At 41.8% G+C, this 19,807-nt stretch overlaps 1 protein-coding gene across 1 annotated transcript in view; it reads left to right on the forward strand.

Annotated features, from left to right (window-relative positions):
• Positions 1-10,765: 10,765 nt before the first annotated feature.
• The window catches only part of NRCAM (neuronal cell adhesion molecule), a 297,084-nt gene continuing 288,042 nt past the window's right edge, over positions 10,766-19,807 (forward strand). The window contains 1 exon segment of the mRNA XM_037836376.1: positions 10,766-10,913. The gene's annotated coding sequence lies outside the window, so the exon portion shown is untranslated.

The following is a 19,807-nucleotide window of genomic DNA, read 5'->3' on the forward strand; positions in this document are numbered from 1 at the left end:
GGGCGTGTTTCTGGGCAGTCGGGGAGGGGGGGTGGCCCTAACAATCAAATCTCCCTGATGATCCTAGAGTTTTAAAGCTACTGCAATAGTCTAATCCTTCAGTTCAGTCCTGCCACAGTTTGTCTCTGCCACTGACCCACAAGTGTCTTTGGTATTGGCGTATGGCTCCTGAGACTTGCAAGTGGGCCCCTCTTCCAGGCTGTGCACCCCGGGTCCTCTGTTGAGGGATGACTGTGCTATGTCACAGGTGAGTGCCGTCCCCCCAGGGCAGTTCTGGGCTGCTGGGCTGTGTTGGGAGGCTCCCAGTCTGCTCAAATGATGGCTGAATGGGGCTCTGTTAATTCACACTGCTCCCCCTTCCCAGCTCTGGGACATTCAGCTGAGGTTGCAGGGAAGGCTAATGTCCACGCCCAGTTTTGTGGTGTGTGCCTGTTATTTGAAGCACTTCCGTCACACTGGGTTGTCTGGGGCAGCTCTGGGCTATGGGGCTGGCGATGGGCAGGAGTGTTTCCTGTCCACCAGGATGGTGGCTGTGAGCGGACACCCCCCTTTTCTTGGGAAGTTGTGTTGTTTAGTGAATTTTCTCAGCCACTGGATTATTGCCTTTTGTCTCAGAGCTCTCTTAGTTCTGCTCTTGACTTGACGTGCCCAAATTTCAATTCTTTGAAGCTTTCTGTATTGAGCTTCTTAGAGTAATTGTTTTAGAAAAAGCAAAAAGGATTTAAAAAAAAAAAAAAAAAAAAAAAAAAAAAAAAAAAAAAAACACGGCCCTCCTCAGAGATCTAATGGGTTATTGAAATGCTAATAGACAAAGCAACCAGGGCCATTAAGGAAAGGTGCCCTGGGCAGAGAGATCAGCCTTGCTTCGGGATTTGCATATGCGCCTCAAGGCCTGATCTCCGCCCTTCCCCTTTCTGTGTTCACCAGAACTCCAAAAATCCTCTGCTTTTACTTTGGAGCTTCTCGTGTTGTTTTCCTTCTATGCCCGTCTCCTCTCTGCTGGGCTGGCTGCTCTCAGAGTCTCTGGTGTCTGGCCTCAGTCTATCTATGGTTGGAGTTTGAATCAGTAGAATGAGTTTCCGATGAGAGCAGCCACTGCAATTCTCCCTTCTCCTTCCTGGAGCTGACAGCCCCTCCTCCCCCGGGACTGAGCCTGGCAGGGAGGGGCGCGGGTCCCCTGGCCGCAAAAACTTACAGATTTCGCTGATCTCAGCAGTTCCACGTTTTCATGAGTGTTGTATGAAGTATGCCCAAAGACAGATTGCTCTGTGGTGTCCAGTCCACGCAGTTCCTGGCTTTTTACCTACTTTCCTGGAGGAGTAACTAAAACATACAGCTCACCAGTCTGCCATCTTGCCCCGCCCTCCCCTAACTTAAGTATTTAAAATAACAAATGCTTCAATATTCTTTTAGCTCTTTTCTTCTAATTTCAGGACAAATAATTACGATACATTTAAATGCCTGATTTATATTATTAAAAAATTTTTCAAATATCAAACCAAGATAAATGTGCCCACTTTATAGAAGAATGAAATAGTAAATTAACAATTGCAACTTGTCTTTCTTATAGCATATACTTTTTGACAATGTTTGTAAAAGAAGTGATAAACTGCAATCCAAAAGTCCACTCAGTTATCTGAGAAAAAAGAAAAGCTGTATCATCTTCTATTAATTATATTGCATTCTATTTCCAATTGACCTTGCTCTGAAGAAATATTCATGACATTTTAATTAAATCAATTATCAAAATAAGGAAAAAAGAACTGCGACTGCAACTAAAAATAACCCATACCCTCATCAAACAGAACAGATTGAAAAGGAAAGAATAAGTCACAAAGGTTCTATGCCAAAATAAGTATCCTTGGCATTCGCTATATGACTCTTGGAAAAGCAAGTTTCTTCTTGCATTCAGTTTTATATAATTGGATCACATTTGAAAATACACATGTTCTAGGGTAACAAACACAATAGTCGTGACTTTGTGTTCGTGGTAACATATATGAACACTTTAAGGAATTTTTAATCAAAAGCCTCTCAAATTGAAAAAGTTAAACAAAACCAGTGTAACTTATACCTTTCTCTGCCTTTTAAATTTGGTCTTAATAAAAACAAGTTCGTTTTTTTTAACAATGCCAATGGAATTAAGAGCCTTTTAAAACCACATTTTTTTTCTATTGCTCAATCATTAAGCCACATTCCTATAATTCACAGGTGCTGTTATTTTGCTAATTTTGAGCAAACACATACTTGATATCAAGATAAAATTAATCCATACACATCTAAACATGCCCTTAAGCATCCATTTCCTATGTTGAATTATGTGAAAAATGTCCACTGCTGGCACTCAAACACTGTAGAAGTGATAGAACTTTAGACTGTATTTTTGTTTAGTATATAATGCAAATATCTGTATATATGCATATAGAGTATAACAGGGAAAATACGCTTCAAAGGTATTGATAAAGTTTAGATAGTAATTATTTCATCAGATAGGCTTTTACTAATCTCATTTATTGAGCACAGGAAAGTCGCTATGTGCTGATCTTCAAAGTGTCCCAGTGTCTGCAAATGTACAGGAAAATACTGCTGTATTCAATTCATCATCAGTTCAAATAAGAGTGAAGAGCTTAAGTCCAGCTTTCTTTAGAGTAACTTAGAGTAATTTTCACAGTTTTTTTTTTTTTTTTTTTTTTAAATATATCTTGTATGTACCTGCTGGTAAACACTGCAATCATTTGAAAACACCTGCAAAAGTCAATTTTAAAACATGTAGATAAAACTATTCATATTTGCTTCTTTATGAAGCATGAAAGAAAAAGGAAGGAAAATTCTCCTTGGGCAATAAATAATTGAAATAACATAGTTTATATAAATAAAACTGAAAGAGTTAATAAATAATGTAATAAAATTGAAGTAGCAAGGTTTTCCTTATTTTTATCTAATTATATTATGCGTTCCTAACTCAACTTGCCATATGCTTCTTACAAATATCTCACAGCTCCTAGCATACTGCTAGATAAATTATAGGTCCTCAATAAATATTTTTCTTAAGGTAGTTTAATTGAATGATTTGCTTTACACCATTATGGGCAGATAGGGGAAAATGAAAATGCATTGGAAAGTACTGTTTGAAACAGTTTTCTTTTAAAATACGAAAATGGGCTTGTTCCCCATACTGGCATCATTTCCATCAGAATGAACTGGGAAACCTCCAAGATGATAAAAATTGCACAGGTTACAGAGCCTGTCATTTCTTTTCATCTGTTGCCTGAGGGAAAACATCGTCCAGACCATTCGTGCCTTGTACCTTGACAGGGACGCAGATATACCTCCTCCAGGTACAGAATAAAGGGTTTCCTTTGTTTGAAAGGAGAAGATTTTCCTATCTCTGATAAATACCTCTGCGCATTCTGAAACCATATCCTTATTCCTCACCACAGCCCTCTAACCTGGGATCTTCCTCATTTTTATTGGACTACCTTGTTACCCAGATCCTTAAAGTCATACCTTCTTGGGCCAGGAGGCTCTGTGCCTTCAATGAATAGTAACTATAGTAATACATTTGTATACAACACTTATTTATGGTTGTACACAGCATTTATTTGCTTTCCCAAACACCTTCAAACAGTCTTATTTTACTATAACAACTGTCCTGTGGGTTTAGCAAAAACAGCATTGTTATCCCACAAGATATACAAAAAGTATAGCACTAAAAATATTCAAAGGCTTACATGACCTCACTCTGTTAAATTTGTTGACTTTACCCTTTGAATTCCCAGCCTAGGCTCATTCCACTGCCTTCCAAATAATAATTGTGGGCAGGAAAGGGGAGATTGAATGTAATAAATATTTTTTGATCATGGTGGTAATTTGTGTTCTTTTCCAGTGATATCATGCAAGAGTTGTATTCCTGTGAGACTTACTTTTATTTTCCTAAAATGGGTATACCACATCTTCTAAGTGACATTTGCTAGGTGTCTATTTGTATTATTAACCTTACTCTGTATGAGATATCCATATAGCAACTAATTGATTTGTCCTCTAAAGATTCTATAAAGGTCTGGGTGAGAGAAAAATAAAACAATATAGTGAGTGATGTCCTATACACTTTGCAAATAACACATGGAACAAAATAAGTGCATTGTTGTCCAGTTTGTGTCTAAGGTTCCTGATCATGGAGAGTCATGGGAGGTAATAGGCTTTGTGTTAAGATGAAGATCTTTGGAGACAAGCCTATGGGTTCAAAGCATAGCACTGGGAAAGTGACTTACCCTCTCTGAGACAATTTTCTCACTTGAAAAATGCAGAGTTGTAAATACTGGCAATAATGTAGGTCAGAATGCATGGAATATAGCAGATGCTCAATAGTAGCTATTATTTTTGTATTCTGAGAAATTAAGGTACTGAAGGAAAGTGTATTAAATTCATAATTTTCATAGAAATATATAGTAAACCAAAGCATTTGTTTCTCATATATAATGTCACAGATTTAAGTTGGCTTTCTGTCTCTCTTAGCTTCTCTTGCTCAGCTCCTGTGCATTCTTGCTTGTTCCCCAAGGGCATTTCTCTTTAAGTGTCTCAGGGTCCTTTCTTAGCTTCTCCAGGGAAAACCCTGGGCTTCATCTCTTAGCTTCATCTCTTAGCATCTCCAGGTGTCTGCATCTGTTTGGGCCCCTGAGCTCTCTTGAGGACTCCAGTAAACTAATCAAGACCCACCTTGAATGGGCGGGGTCACACCTCTGTGTAAATAATCTAATCAAAAGGTCTCATCCACAGGTGGGTGGGTCACATCTCCATGGAAACAACCCAATCAAAATATCCCATCCATAATAAATCTGCACCCACAAGATTGGATTAAAAGAAATGGCTTTTTGTGGGGGGACATAATAGAGTCAAACCAGCACATGAGGGCTAGAGCAGGACTTTCTAAAGCACAAGGCCCAGGGCAGGGTGGTACTGGACTCACTTGCATCCTATGGATAGGTGACATTTTAAAATATTGGAAGACCTTAAAGTGAAATTTAGAGCAATGCTTAAAAGAGAATATAAACAGATATACAATGTCCTGTATTAACCCAAGATGTTTTACTTCTTAAAAATGCAACAAAACAGCCAAATAAGAAAGCCTTTGAATAAACCATTTATTTTGACATTAGAATATTATGCCTGAAGCCTTTCCTTTCTTTCCTCCTCAGTAAATTCATCTTCACTGTACCTGTCATCTGTTCCCCCCTCAAGCCAGAAATGAAGGGCACATATCAACAGCATTTTTCAGCACGGCTGTTTTCCAGAGCTGCAATTGGCTGACCCTGATGACCCCATCTGCAATGGCTGATTGCACACTGACCTTGGCTAGTCTGAAATCTATTCGGCAGAAACTTCTTCGTACATTCTTGTAGATAGAAACTAAGAACAGATGGGAGCTTTGGCTACAAGGAACATGCTTATCACTGTAAATGTTCCTCCTCTTTCTAACTTGGTCCCCCAAGCATAGGGGTGGGTTGAGCCAAGCAGAAGAACCTAGTGACTCACAAGCTCCCAGATAATCAAAGAATTATAATATGGCAGCCACTAGGGTCACAATCTCCTCCAATTGTTTAAGCATTACATACTTTGGATGGATGTGCAGGGATACTGTGCTGCTAAGCAACAGGCAAGGAATTGATTGTACATTTCTGGTTTCTGGTTGACACCCAAGTGGCACAAGACTGGTACACAGAATTCTGTGGTTGTGTGGTAGATGGCGAGGAGAGGCATGGGAGAACAATTGGTGTTTTCCAACTGTGGAGACTTTCCACTGCTCACTGGTCAGATGCTGGATGAAACTGTACTTCCTGTAATAATCATGCACAATAAAGCTTCATGAGTTGCTTGCCAGCTGAAACTGTGGCAAGTATCCAAGAGGAGAAAGGACCAGCTCTGGGTGGGGCACAGTGGATAGTAAACTCCAGGCTTGGCTGTAGTGTGGGACTAAGTGCTGCTGAGGTCAACCTGCTTAAGGACAGGTCATACTGATGTCTCATCTGTTCCACAATTGCTTCTGTATCCAGCACCACATATGCCTTGTGTGACAACTACAACCTGATCAGTTGTCCCTTTTCTATCCAGGAAGTAGATTTGATCCTTGTGGACAGATGGAAATTCAGCATTTGAAATGCACTTAACTGGACAACTGCTCTAATGCTGTATAACAAATTACCCCAAAATTTAGCAGCTTAAAACAACAAACTGGCTCTGAGTCCCTCACAAGGCTATAATCAAGGGATCAACCTGGGCTGGAGTCATCTCAGGGCTCCACTGGGGGATGATTTGCCTCCAAGCTCACTCCTATGGCAGTGACAGGAATCAGCTTCTGGTGGGCTGGTGGATGAAGAGTCTGAGTTCCTCACTGGCTGTGGGCCAGAGGCTTCCCTCAGTTCCCTTGCCATGTGAGCCTCTCCAGAAGGTAGCTGACAACATGGCAGGGGTATTCCTCAGAGTAAGCAAGTGAAAGAGCAAGACAGCAAGCAAGATGGAAGCCACAGCCTTTTTGTAACCTTATCTCGAAGGGGCATCCCACTACTTTTACCATATTCTGTTCATTAGAAGTGAATCACTAGGTCCAGGCAACATTTAAGGGGAGGGAATGGTTGAGAACCATCTTAGAAGCTACCCATTGTAACAACTATGCTTTTCAGCACTACTGGATTATAATAACCTTTAAAATAGAAGGGCTCTTTAAATTACTAAACTGACCACATCCTTGTCAGAAACTTAATCCATGTGACTGTTGCAGAGCCATAGAAAACTATCTTAAGATAAGGTGACAGTTGGTGTAAGCCACTCATATAGAAAACAACCTTGTTATAGTACTATAGGAACATTTTTTTAGTGCTCCACTCTTTCTTACAGAGTTCAGCCAGATGTTCATCTGAGTTTCACTAGAAATACTCTTGGTTACCAGCACATTTTGTGATTCTAAAAAAAGAATTTTCATGCTCACTTAGTCTAACTCTTTCATTTCGCAGTGTGGAAATAGGCTGAGAGAAGTAGCTTGTTTATGGACACAGCTCCTTCCTAGCATAGCTGGGTCCGTGTTAGGTCTTGGTGAACTTAACCTCAGGTTTTAAAGCGTGGAAAACTACAAAGCCTCTCCTGGGAGGCCTGAGGCATAAATAGGAATTTTTTAATTTAGGAAGAAAAATGAGAGCAAGAGAAGAAATAGCTGAAGACGAAAAGAGGACAGGGAGGATTCTGATATACTGAGGACTGCAAAAGAGGAAAGGAGAAAGGCTAAAAACATGTTCTCTTCAGGTACCACTGGGGGGCTCCAATGACTTTCTGATGCAGCAGTTTTAATGCAGTGACCTTCTGATGCATCCGTCAAAACAAATAATTAAACTTTTAGTGTGCTGTCATTAAAGGAAGCATAGCACAGTGGTTAAAATCATGAAATCTAGAGCCAGAATGCCCAGGCTTGTATCCCTGCTCTGCTACTAGCGGTGTGACATCTGCATGTTACTTAACCTCTCTTGCCTCTTTTTCTAAAAAAGGATGATAATTACACACGCCTCATGGGATTGCCATGAGGATTGAAGGAGTTAATAAATGTAAAGGGCTTATAACCGTACTGGATACATGGAAAATTCTACCATTGTTAAATGATGAGAACAATAGACTTACCTCATTCTCAATCCTCCCCCCTTTTTGAAGATAGAGTGAGACTCAGGATAATAGATAGGGTAAGGCTTAGAGATGGGCAAGGGTAAGGAGGTGTGTTCATATCACTGGAAATGTGCAGCAAATGAGAATGCCTTGTGCATTGCCAAGCAAATCAAATAGACTGCATCAAAAAGTCCTGTGCCTTCTCAGGCATCCTTCTAAACCTTTTTCAGATCATTCCTCTCCTCCTCTTGTGCTCCTTTCATTTAAGCTCCTCATGCAGCAGCTGTGTAGTTCTTCATCATTCATCTTCTCAGGAGACTAATCTACCAATGTAGGGTTGTGATGCAATCGAAGTAATAAGGAGGAAATCAAAACTATATAAAAATATTGTAGTATTACTCATATTATACAGTATTAATATTATTTAATTTTTATTTTTATTTATGCAGCCACTAACATGTGGTTCCCATTTCTTCCAGAACTTCCCCCCTCTGGCTTTGTTCTTTTTATTCAAGCATGTATTCACCTGACAAACATTGTATCAAACAACTGGTTTTCAAACTAGAATTTGCTGATCACCTGTCATGTCCTGGACACTGTTTGGAGCTTCAAATGGACCCTTGCAAAAATCCCTCATGCTAGGTATTGTTATTCTACTTGTATTGAGATAAGGAAAACTTACACCTAGAGAAATGATCACTTTTCTGAGATTCCATCCTTATACTCATTCCTTCAATAAACCTGACTACCTCTCCAAAGCATCAGGACTCACCTGGAGGAGGACCACATGGTGTCTGCCCCAACATGACTTCTTGGACCAGGGCTGGGGCCTGGAGAGAAAGAATAAATCCAAGTAAAAGTGTAAGAGCTGTTGTTCAGAAAGGTCTTTATGAGATTGTAACATACGGAGGCACAAAGAGAGCTGTTTTGATGCCAGGTGACAAAATGTTAAGAGAATCAGGGCAAGAACTGAAGAGAGTAGAGTGCCATTTTCCTACCTCACAGGTTTGCTCTGTGGGATGCCCTGAAAAAAAAAAAAAATGTGGACAGGAAATCACCGATCTCACGGGGGCTGGGCTGAAGATGCACTAGAGCACATGCAGGATGACCCCAGGACTCTCAGCAACAATTGAGGTGGGGAGGGAACTGAGGAGACTGAAGTCCTTTTCACAGGTAAGAATGATGAGGCAGTAAGAATTGAGTTGTTATGATTATTATGTTCCATTTGTGTTCCTGGGTTGTGAGGTCACACAAAAATGAGTAAGACAAACTTGTCCTCAAAGAATTGAAATTTTGTGGGGTCAGACATGCAAAAGAAGAATTAAAACATGGCAAGCACTATTATAATAAAACACACAGGAGACTCAGGAAAGAATTCACAGAGAAGGCAACAACTAAGTAGGGTTCTATGGGATCAACAAGTTTCCCAGATGGAGAAGCGGTGGAAGAGGAATCTTCTAGCCAGAAGGAGTCTCACATGCAGAGGCTTAGTGTCAAGAAAATTCTCTGGGCTGGAGAAGGGAGAGGTAAGTTAGGGGCAGATTGTGAAGGGGTCCACGAAGAGATCTGGAAATTATTTTATAGGCAACAGAGAACCAGCGAGACTTTTAAGTAGTGCTATTATGGAATCATATTCTCTTTTTATAAAGATATTTCAGAAAGAAATCTGGACAATAATTTGAGAGGTAAGAGGTAATCAAGTGAATGGCAGTGGTGTAAAGATGAAGGTGAGAAATGATGGGGACAGAAGAAATGACTCCTGTGAAGACCCAGTAGCCAGAGATCATAACACTGCTTCAGGAATTGAAGGAGGTTCTGTGTGGTTGGAGCACATTTGGTGGTGGGAGAGGAAGTGGAGATAGCAGCAGCAGGAGAAAGAAAAGAAGGCTAGCTGCTCACTTGCATGCAGAGTGTTGTGGATTGAAATGACAAGATCAAATTGAAATTAGAGCAAAGCAGTTATAGTCTTGAAGGGAGACCCCCTACGTCATTTTGATTCCCAAATGTCAGCCTTAGCACGGGGTGTCTGAAGCCTGGGGTGAGTGCCGGTGTGTGTGAAAGGAGGTGAAGGGGGTGGGGAGGCCTACAAAAATATTTTCTTGAACTAAACTGGAGAACTGAAGGAAGAGAGGCTCCAGAATGAAGCTGAGCCCAGTGAGAGCTGGAGGCTGCTGTAAAAATGGCCAAGTAGATGAAAAACGGCCTTGTGATTGGGGTAAACTGAGATCAGGCTGCAGACGTTAACTTGGGAGGAGATTACAGAGGACCTTGAGTGTCCCGCTAAGGAGATTGGACATCATCCAGGATACCGTGGAGAGTAAGATCTGCAGCCTGAACAACTCAGCGTGAAAGGTGTTTGCTAAAATACCACTTATTTAGAAAATCTTAATTCTCTTTTCACACTGTAAATAATTCTCTATATTGCTCCCGAATATGAAGGTAAGCAAATTTGAATTGACCATGTTCTCTGGGACTAGCCGATCCAATGCTTACCGCGACTGGACAGTATCTACCTTACGCTAAAGATAGACTCTTCAGGGTATCTGAGGACTATTTGGAAAGAACAATTGTAAAAGAAAAAAAAAACAGCTCAAACTCAACCTCTCCAAGTGGTGCGTTTCGAAGAAGTTAAATGCTTTAAAAGAAGAAGAAAAAAAAAAAGGAAAAAAGACCACAAACATCCCACACAAACCTAAACCCATGAGAATTGTGTTTAAAAACCACCCATTTTCTGGTTTTGTTACCAAAGCCCAGTCACCCTTGTCTCCCCGAACGCCCCCGCCCTCCATCTTTCCCCCTTCCCACACACATTTACGCTCGCGGGCTGACAGAGGGTGGTGGCAGCGCGGCCGCTCAGGTGAGGGGGCCACCCAGTCTCCAGAGGTGCAGACGGCTAGAGCGCATTCGCGGTGGCCGCCACAGCTAAGGTGGGAGGGGGTTGGCCGGGAGGAGAAGGGGCTGGAGACGCCGGGGAGGAGTGTGGAGGGGAGCGAGTTGGAAGGAGCGCGGGCGGTGGGGGTGGAGGGTGGAGAGCGCGAGGCGAGGGCGCGCCGGCGCGGGGCCAGCCTTGCTTCGCCAGGGTCGCCGGCGGACGCGCGCCGCAGTCGGAGCGTCAGACGCGCGGGCGCGGGGGACAGCGCAGGGGCCGCCAGGCGGGGCCAGCTAGAGGCGACAGCTCTGTCGGCGAGTCCAGCTCCGCCAAGAACGAGCGGCGTTCCAGGGTCCTGGGCAGCCGCGCCCGGGCTGAGCGGTGGGCGCGGCGCGAGAACGTGAGTCTGGCGGTGACATTCGGTCTTACTCCGGGTGACGACTGGAAAGGAAAAGGGCGCGGGGGGATGCTGCCTTGTCACTGGGACACCAAATCAGGGTTTAGTCGAACCTTCTCGCGGCTGGCAGCGCCGCGCCGGCTCTCTCTGAGAAAGGGACGAAATTTTTCCCTAACTCACTTCTTCCCCTCAGTCCCCAGCACAGCTGCGGGCGCCGAGCTGGAGGAGGGAGGTGAGCGCCCGAGTGAGGGCACAGCTGAAATACCGCAGACCCCTGCTGGCACGGACCCACCATCTCCTCAAGTATATGGCCAACTTGTGCATCCGCGCCCGCTCTCCACGTTTCCGGGAGGCCCTGTCTGAGGGCTCCCTGTGGACAGCCAGGGCACGGAGAGGCTGGTGGGGCCTGGTCCTGAGGCTTCCTGGGCATGGGCGCGGAGGGCGCGGGATGTCGTGGCCACAGAGCCGGCGGGGCGAAAAGCTCAGGTGCCCAGCCGGGCGCGCCCGAGTGTGCGCGCTTTCGGGTCCCCACGGACACATCTGGGCGTGGGCTTTGTTCGTCTGTGCTCACACCTGCGCGGATCGCGGGAGTTCAGGGGGCTTGACCGACTTCCCTTCCCCACTCTTGCTGACCTGTAGAGGAGTGGGGAATCTGGTTTGGGGGACGGGAAAGACACCAAGGGCGGCGGGGTGGGGGATTTTTGTGTGTCGGGGATGGGGAGGAGGCTTTGTTGGCCCTACAGGTGCCGGCCCCGGGTTCTCCGCGCCCCGCCCAGCCTCTGAGAGCTGGGACTTGTCCGGGCTGCTGTCCCCGGGCTTGGGGCTGACTTGAAAAAGCCCTTTCCCTGCCCAGGGTCCTGGCTGTGGGAGCTGGCAAAGGCGCCGCCCGAGGATGCTGTGTTGAGCCAGGAGTGACTGCATCCGCCTCACAGCGAGGGCCATCTGCGCCGGGCGCCGCCCCCTGGCCCCCTTCTTGCCGCGCGGGTGGGCGCCGCAGCATTCTGGTCTCCCGGTCCCTCATGGGTTCAGCTACTCCCGGCCGGCACCTGCCAGTTTGCCGGGAGGGGTGGGGGTGAGGGGAGAGTGCGCGGAGAGGGGCGCCCCCCGTCGGGTGAAACGGGGAGTCATCGTTTCCCTCAGAGCTGTGCACTCGGAGCAGCAGGCACCGCCGCAGGGTTCCCTGGGCCGGAGGTGAGGGGGTGGACTGGCGAGCAGGCCTTCAGATCGCCTCCCGCTCCTGCCGGCTTCCGGCTCGCGGGCCGAGTTTTCTATACCCCGCGCGCTGGAGGGTGGCTCCTGTTCTTCCGCGGGCGCAAAGTCTGGGAGTGGGGGCACCGAGTAGTAGCGTCTCTTTCCCTTTCCGCCCCTCCCTTGCCCTTTTCTCAGCAGCTGAATGAGGAGACTACACCCGACGCGAAGCTGTCTGTCCTGGGAGGGAAAAGCTCTTCTGCTTTTCCAGTCCGGGATGGCTGACGCTCAGAGGTGCGGGTCGGAGCGGCTGGGCCCTTCCTCGCTGGAGGCTTTTGCTAGAAGAGATGGATCTGTGTGTATGGGTCAGGAGGCATTCGTTCTGCACCCCAGGCTCCCCCTGGGGTTGTTCTAGGAAGGAACAAGGTAGCCGCCGAAAGCAAACCTAGGGAGGCTTGGCTGCTTTTGGGGGTTACTTTATGCTAAACATGCCCTGTTAAAATACCGTAAGAATTTGTGAATAAATGAGATCTGGAAATGCTAAGGTGGATTTAGACAATTGGATGCTTTTTACTTTAATTACAGTGACAGTAAATATTTTTTGAGAGCTTCAGATGTGCCAGGCACTGTGTATGTTACATGCATCATCTTATATCTCCACAACTCAATTTTAAAAATAAGGAGATGGTGGCTTAGAGAGGTCAAATAATTTTCCCTCGGCCACACAGCTAGGAAGGGGTGAGAGAGGAGCCGGGATTACCTTTCAGATCCTAAACTTCTCCATCCAAGACTGTGAAAACGCGGCCTTTGGAAGGTTTATTAGCTTAGAGGAAGCCTAAAACCTCTGAGTGTTCAAGTCCAGGGACATATATTATAAACCCATTTAATTAAGACCCCTGTAAACCTAATAGTAGCAGGTGATATTATAATATAGAGAAATGTATTGTGGAATAACCTTTCATTTCCCTGTATTGCACTTTAATTCCTTTACATGGCCATTTATTAACTAGCCTTTAACTGCGTTTAGCCCACAGTCGGTCCCATTTCAGTTACTGGACAGTTCTTAGTAACTAGAGCTCACTGTAATTGCAGAGATGCTGGAATATTCTTGACACATCACATTTTTAAAGTAAACTTTTCTTTTCTTTTTTAAAGTAAAGGCAAATGTTTCTACTTTGGTCCCCCCAGTCCTGAATGTCCTTTGTAGAATGTTTTGCCTGCAGAACTACTCCTCAAATTGGATGTTGAGTTTGACTATGACCCAAATATAAAATCTTAGGAAAGCATTTGATATCCTAAACATATTGGAATGTATGGTGTATTTACAAAGATCCTCCTTGTTATCTAGTGGAAAGAGAAGAATTTGCACCCAGGTGAAATCAACTATTCCTGGGATAACATTTAGAATAATTATAAATAATTGTTCATCTGGCAGAAAGGATTTCTTTTGTATTGTTAATCCTACTGACTTATTTTCACCTTTAATCCACTTTATTACAGGAGAGTTGCTAAACATTTCATATAATCCAGGGATTTTAGAGCTATATAAGAAGGCAGGCAACATTGTACCTAATCCTTGGGTTTCAAAATGAGTACAGTAGGGCTTGGAGAGGCTACTCAGCCCTCTAAGGCAGGGTAGTGACCTCGTGTTTGCACCCAAGGCAGGTGCCCCCCACTGCATCATTCTTGTTATTGAAGCAGTGACAGTAAATGAAAAACAAGTCATCTTTTGGTCAAGAAGATATTCTCAATCCCACATTGTATGGTATGTGAATATATTTCAATAAAACTGAATTTAATTAAAAAAACACAAGTCATCTTTGTAAATTGTACTTCCTGTGAGGCCAATTTGACAAAGATGGTAAAAATGACTGATTGTGAATGTGAGGGCTTTGGAAGTGTGAACAAGAGGATACTGAGAATGTATGCACCGGGGCCATGGTAAATTTCCTGAAATGAAGAACCACTTCAGATAAAGCTTTTGTGTAGGTGTACGTTTCCTTGTTTAATTGGTTGAATATAAATAAAATATGCAAACATTATATTGTGTATGTATAAAGGAGCTATTTAATGAAACTCTATAGGAAGCTTTTCTGGTAAAGAGATTATTTTATTCATTCATTCATTCTCTCATTCATTCATTCAGTGCTTATTTGCTGCTTGCATGGCCTGCTGTGTGTTAGACACTGTTCTAGGAGCTGTGGATGCAGTGGTAGGCAAAACAGTGTTCCTTCTTATTCTATTATCTATGGGTACGTACCTCTCCACAGTCAGATTTTTTTTTCACATATCATAAATGCACAGCTTGATCAACTTGTGCCAATTGAACACACCCATGTAACTAGCACTCAGATCAAGAAAGAGAACATTACAGGCACCACAGAAAGTCCCCTTGTGGTCTCTACTAGTCATTGTCTGCCCACAAGGATAACCACAGTGACACACCAGGCTTTTTTCCTGATTTTTCACCACAGAATAAGAAGGTCCTGATTTGCTATCGCCATCAGCAGCCTCATTCTCATTTCCAAAGAACAGGGTCCATCTGAGAAGCATGGTAACCTAAAGCAAATTTAAATATTTTCTTCTCTAGGATGTTGTGTGTGTTTTGATCCAAAGACTGCTTTAGGTTGGCCTTCAACTGCTGAGATGACTAGTGAAGAGGAAGTGATTTGGAAATGATTCAAGATTACTAATTACATTTAGATTTTCTTTCCCTTTTATGTTTCATGCTTTCCCACATGAAGGTGCCCTTAGTCTTCAGCCCAGGTGGAGAAAAAGATCTACCTTATGTTAGAGGCAAGAATCTAGTGGCTGATTTTATTTAATCCTTTGTCTGTCCAGGCAAGTGGAAATCCCTTTGGTTTAAAAAGTCTCTATTGGCAGTAGTAAAGTTTCTAAGAATAGGGAAGTATACAAAAATGCACTAATGAATGTTTATTTTTCCTCTCAAAATGTAAAGGAGAGGGGTACATGAGGGAGAAATATATGGGAATGATTCTGCCTCCAGTTTTGATAGCTATGAATTTTTCAATATCAGGTTGTCTTCAAATGCACTAGCAAATGCAGTTTTTGCTGTTACTTTTTTTAAAGCTATAAATTAATATTCCATGATTGTGATCAATCAATCCCAATATCTTCTAACTTGGTTTAATTTTTATTAGTAAGGAGATGTATGGTTTCCAACAAGTGTTCATTGAGCACATACTCCTTGTAAAGCACAAGACAGGTGCTATGGAGCATGTGTGTCCGAGTCCAGGATTAGCCAGCATTGGTGATACGCATTCATGTTATTTTTCAAAATGTTGAACTAGAGTATGTATGTCTGTAGTGCAGTTGTGCTAAATGATTTTGCCATGGGGTTAGATTAAATTAGCATGCTTTTATTTTCCTGCCAAAATGGCATTATCAATTTTAGCACAGACCAAGAGCAAAATTGGCTCATCTCTGGAAATAAGTAGAAATAGCTGATGCTGATAGTTTATAGATGTAGATGTGCTAGAGTTATAAATTATGGTTCTGCATTGGACATTTCTCCCTACTACTGAATCTGAAAAGATAACAGAATAAACCCTCACCACCCAATTATAATTGCTTAGCTGAGCTACTAAAAGAGATGTGGTGTCAACTTAATTGACCTATTTTTACTGGCCTACAAGATTAGAATTTCAGATTTTAAAAAAGGTAATTTTTAGAAGTCTGCTGGAGGGTTTTCTCTCTAGCAACCATGAAGTTAGTGAATATAAGAAATGTCAGTGGTAAAGGGATCAAATCTGCAGTTACTAATGCTCATCTACCGCACATAATGTCCAAATGGCTTATTCATTTATAAAAACAGGAAGGACAAATAAATCTTATATTATATATTCCCTGATTTTCTTCCATATTTCCTTGTACTAAAGCATTATTCAATTCATGTAAGAATGAAAATGATAGTAACTATCAGAGAAAGAGGATCCTTTATTATTATTATTAAATGATGGTAGGAAGGCCTGGAAACAATATTTTGAACACATATGCATATATATTTTTAATATATATTTAAATTTTATGATATGAATGGTTCAAAACCCACTGTAACCAGAAAAAGACATTCCCAGGGCAATCTGAGGGAATCATGTAGGAGGTCTTCCACTGTTTAATATGCAGTGAATTTGATTTATCTTTCTTAAGTGGGCTGTGAACATTCAAAAAATTCAGTGTATGTATTTGGTATGTAGTGATCTTTTCTCCAAATTTCAACTTTAAAGATAATTTCATGCCGCTGTTAGATGCTCTTGGAATTTGAATTGTATGCATTTTTGACAAACATTACAAAGTCAACATTAAACACCATTAACCGATTCTCTCTCAACCAAAAGGGAAGAAAAAAATAGTAATCTTCCATTAATTATGCCTTAAAGTAAAAATGTACTGTCAGAAAAGTTTCATCCTGGAGTTTTTTGGTTCTTTGAGGAAGGATGGCTTGCGAGCCAGCACGCTGCTGCCTTCCAAAGCCTGGAGCAGCTTTTCAGTCCCTTACCTCAATAGAGAGCTGAAAAGACAAAAGTGAACAAAGGAGGCCTGTTTTGCCTGCCCCACTTGCTGGGCTGTTGTCTTGGCCCTTTTCAGTGAAGGAGTTGGTGGGGAGCTAGGTCAAAGTTGAAGAACACTGAAAAGGAATTCAAGCTTCATGTCGAAATTTGAATTATAGCTTCAGTTTGAGTGCCGAGTAGATCAGTTTGAATTGAAATTTTTGAATCTGTGGAAGCTTAAGTGACAGATGGTGTTGGAACAACGTGCATAGAGCTGGATGTCATACCCGAAATGGGTTGAGTGCCCAAGTGAGGCACTCGGTAAACATCTAGTTAACTGACAAAAGTTTTAAAACTGTAGGAAGTGCAATTTGATGCTATACGCTGCATTTAGACATGGGATTGTGTGAATTAAAGGAAGGCCCCTGCGCCTGGCATTCACTCACATGCTCTTGTCTCCCCTAATTGCATTGCAAATATTCTTCTGAATGTTCTGCTGCTTTCCCCTCTAGTATCTAGTGGAATAAATAGAGAAAAGCCCAACCAGCTTCCCTTGTAAAATCTCATTACAGTGTTTTGGTATTGACCACAGATTGTTTTGATTTATGACAAGATAAATCTATCCTAAATATTGACCAACTGGGGTTTTTCCTGTATGAGTATTTTTATGAAGAGTGATTTCAGCTTGCAGCTTCAAGTGGGAGTCCACATATTTACTACGGAAGTTTTTAATGTGACACATGGCTCCCCATTCATGTTGATAAGCAGTACCTGATTTAAAACATTCCAGAAGAGAAGTCAGTTGTGTGTATAACTAGACTAATGAGACTACTAGTGGAAAGTAGAGGTTACTAAAATGTAAGTGAAATAAAAAATAATTTGGGATAATTTGAAACTTTTCCTGGTGGTCCATAAAACTGCAATTGGAATTGAAAAAATTACCAAAATTTTCTTTGGGTATTTTTGACCATTTTAATGACTTAATGACATAGTCTTGTTCTCACATTAGAAGACATGATGGTAGAAAGCCATTTTTATATACACTTAACACATTCAAATGGATGTTTCTACTTTTAATATAGGGAACTAACATTGATATGGCAATAATAAGATAAGCAAAATAGCAAAGTTGGAAATTCAGAAGTAATATTGCTATCTAAATGCTAATTTACTTCAGAGTTGATTATATTAACCTATATCACATGGTATATTTTACATAAATCATGATATATGCTTTATATGTCTCACAAATTTTAAGGTAACCTGCATTTTAATAAGTAGAATGCAGTTTTTAAAATTCCATGATCTCTATATATATGCTTCTAGTAACAGTTACCTTGATGCAAAATTATAGTGGAAAGTAAAATATGTCAAGGGTTAGTTGCTGTCTTAGAACTATAGAGGTTCATTAAACAGCAGGGAGTGAGTTCATGGTCAGATTCATTTGCTGGGACTGGGATTGGAAGAGTAGAGATCAAGGGGTGTGAGAGAGTTCAATAGAGGCAGAGCTCAGTGGGTAACGAGAATTGTGACATCCCTGAAAAGTGTCCTATGGCAGAAAAATTGAGAGAAACCTTAAATAATGAGAAGAGAGTAAAGAACAGAGAACTGTAAAGGTAATAACTTAAAATCTGAAAGAAAGAGAAAGGGAGAATAACAATTTTTATGGTGATTGTCTGGCTAATGGAGAACAGTCTTCCAACACTAAATATATTAAATGGAATTTATTGTAGTATGTTAGGCCATTGAAGTAACTTAACATCATAAAATGCAAAAAACTCATAAACCACTTCTCCAAAATGAAATATAACACATTTATATTTAAGAGAGAAGCATTGAGAAGAGTGTACTAAGAAGTCAAAGTTATTTCAGCATTACACAGTTAAATTCTTAGCCAGAACATCTCTTCTCTCCAGCTATTTTAATCCTTTATGTACAAGTGGCCCCAGTTTGAGAAAGTTAAATGTATGAAAATGTGAACTTGCCACACATTTAGGGTGATTATTCACATTAAACAGTGTTCTTCACTTTACGCAATGATTATATGATGAGTGAATTCAATTCAGAAACAACTTTTCAGTGACACAGCATAATAACTACCAAATGAAACCTAAGTAAATAAGGCTAAATAAAAATCAGTAAAAAAGTGAACAGGAGGGAAATGAGAGAAGTACCTCAATTGTATGAAAATATTTGATAGTTTCTCTCAATAACATTGAGGTGCCAAGTTGCTCATGATACAGGAAAGCAGAAAACTAAATAGTCATCCAAGTAAACAGGTATTTTTAGACTTGCTCATAACAGTATGCTGTCCACTTTCCCCAGACTGTTGACTGTGTAGATCCAATCCTTTACTCTGTTCCTGTATAAGCCTGTTTTTCTCATTATGTATGGTGGTATATATGTGAGTTTCCCCATTTTTAATGAAGGAACAAATGCAAGAATGAATGACTGAATACATGAATGTTGCAAAATGCCAGGTGGCTCTTTAGTTGGAGAAAAATTGGAGAACTGTTTTCTCAGCTCTGGTCTGAAGATGTAAGTCTAGACCACAGGAAATCAAACATTCATAATTTCATGCCTGGACTCTATATGACTGTAATTTGCTTCCTGGTTCTGAGTTAGGCACTTGAGTAGGCAGGTGAAATCATTCAATCTGGAAGGGTGCCATTTTTTAAATTGCTGCTACGAAGCCCTAAATGACATCTTTGTGACCCAAAAGAGTTCCGTAATTTTCTACCTTTGCTCATGGCAGATGATTCAGGATTTGAACAAAGCTTTCCTTCCCCATCACTGTCTGAAGCTGATACTTTGTCTTTCCCCTCTGGAGGTCTTTGGGTGGCTGCACACTGATTGAGCCAAGCACTTTGTGAGATTGCTTTCCACCATATGAATCAGAAGTGAGGCACGCAGAACTGAAATGAACAGTGAAAAGGCTGGCATCTAAAATAGATCAGTAGTGTTTATCCTGCAGCTTTAGAAACTCAACTTTCCCCCATTTTGATTGATCATAAAGTGTTCTTAACTGTGGTTTTCCTTTTGTTCCAAGATGTGAATTGACCTATAGCATGGCCTTTCCCAACTAGTTATAGCAATTGAGTTCAAAGCAGCAGTAGCACATTTCTGACACCTAGAGTAAAAATGTGTGTGAAATCTGTGATTAATTAAAATTTGAGAAATACTGGGCTACTCTGCATA

This window comes from Choloepus didactylus, chromosome 5 (genome assembly GCF_015220235.1).
Source record: "Choloepus didactylus isolate mChoDid1 chromosome 5, mChoDid1.pri, whole genome shotgun sequence".
In the NCBI taxonomy this organism is placed as follows: domain Eukaryota; kingdom Metazoa; phylum Chordata; class Mammalia; order Pilosa; family Megalonychidae; genus Choloepus; species Choloepus didactylus.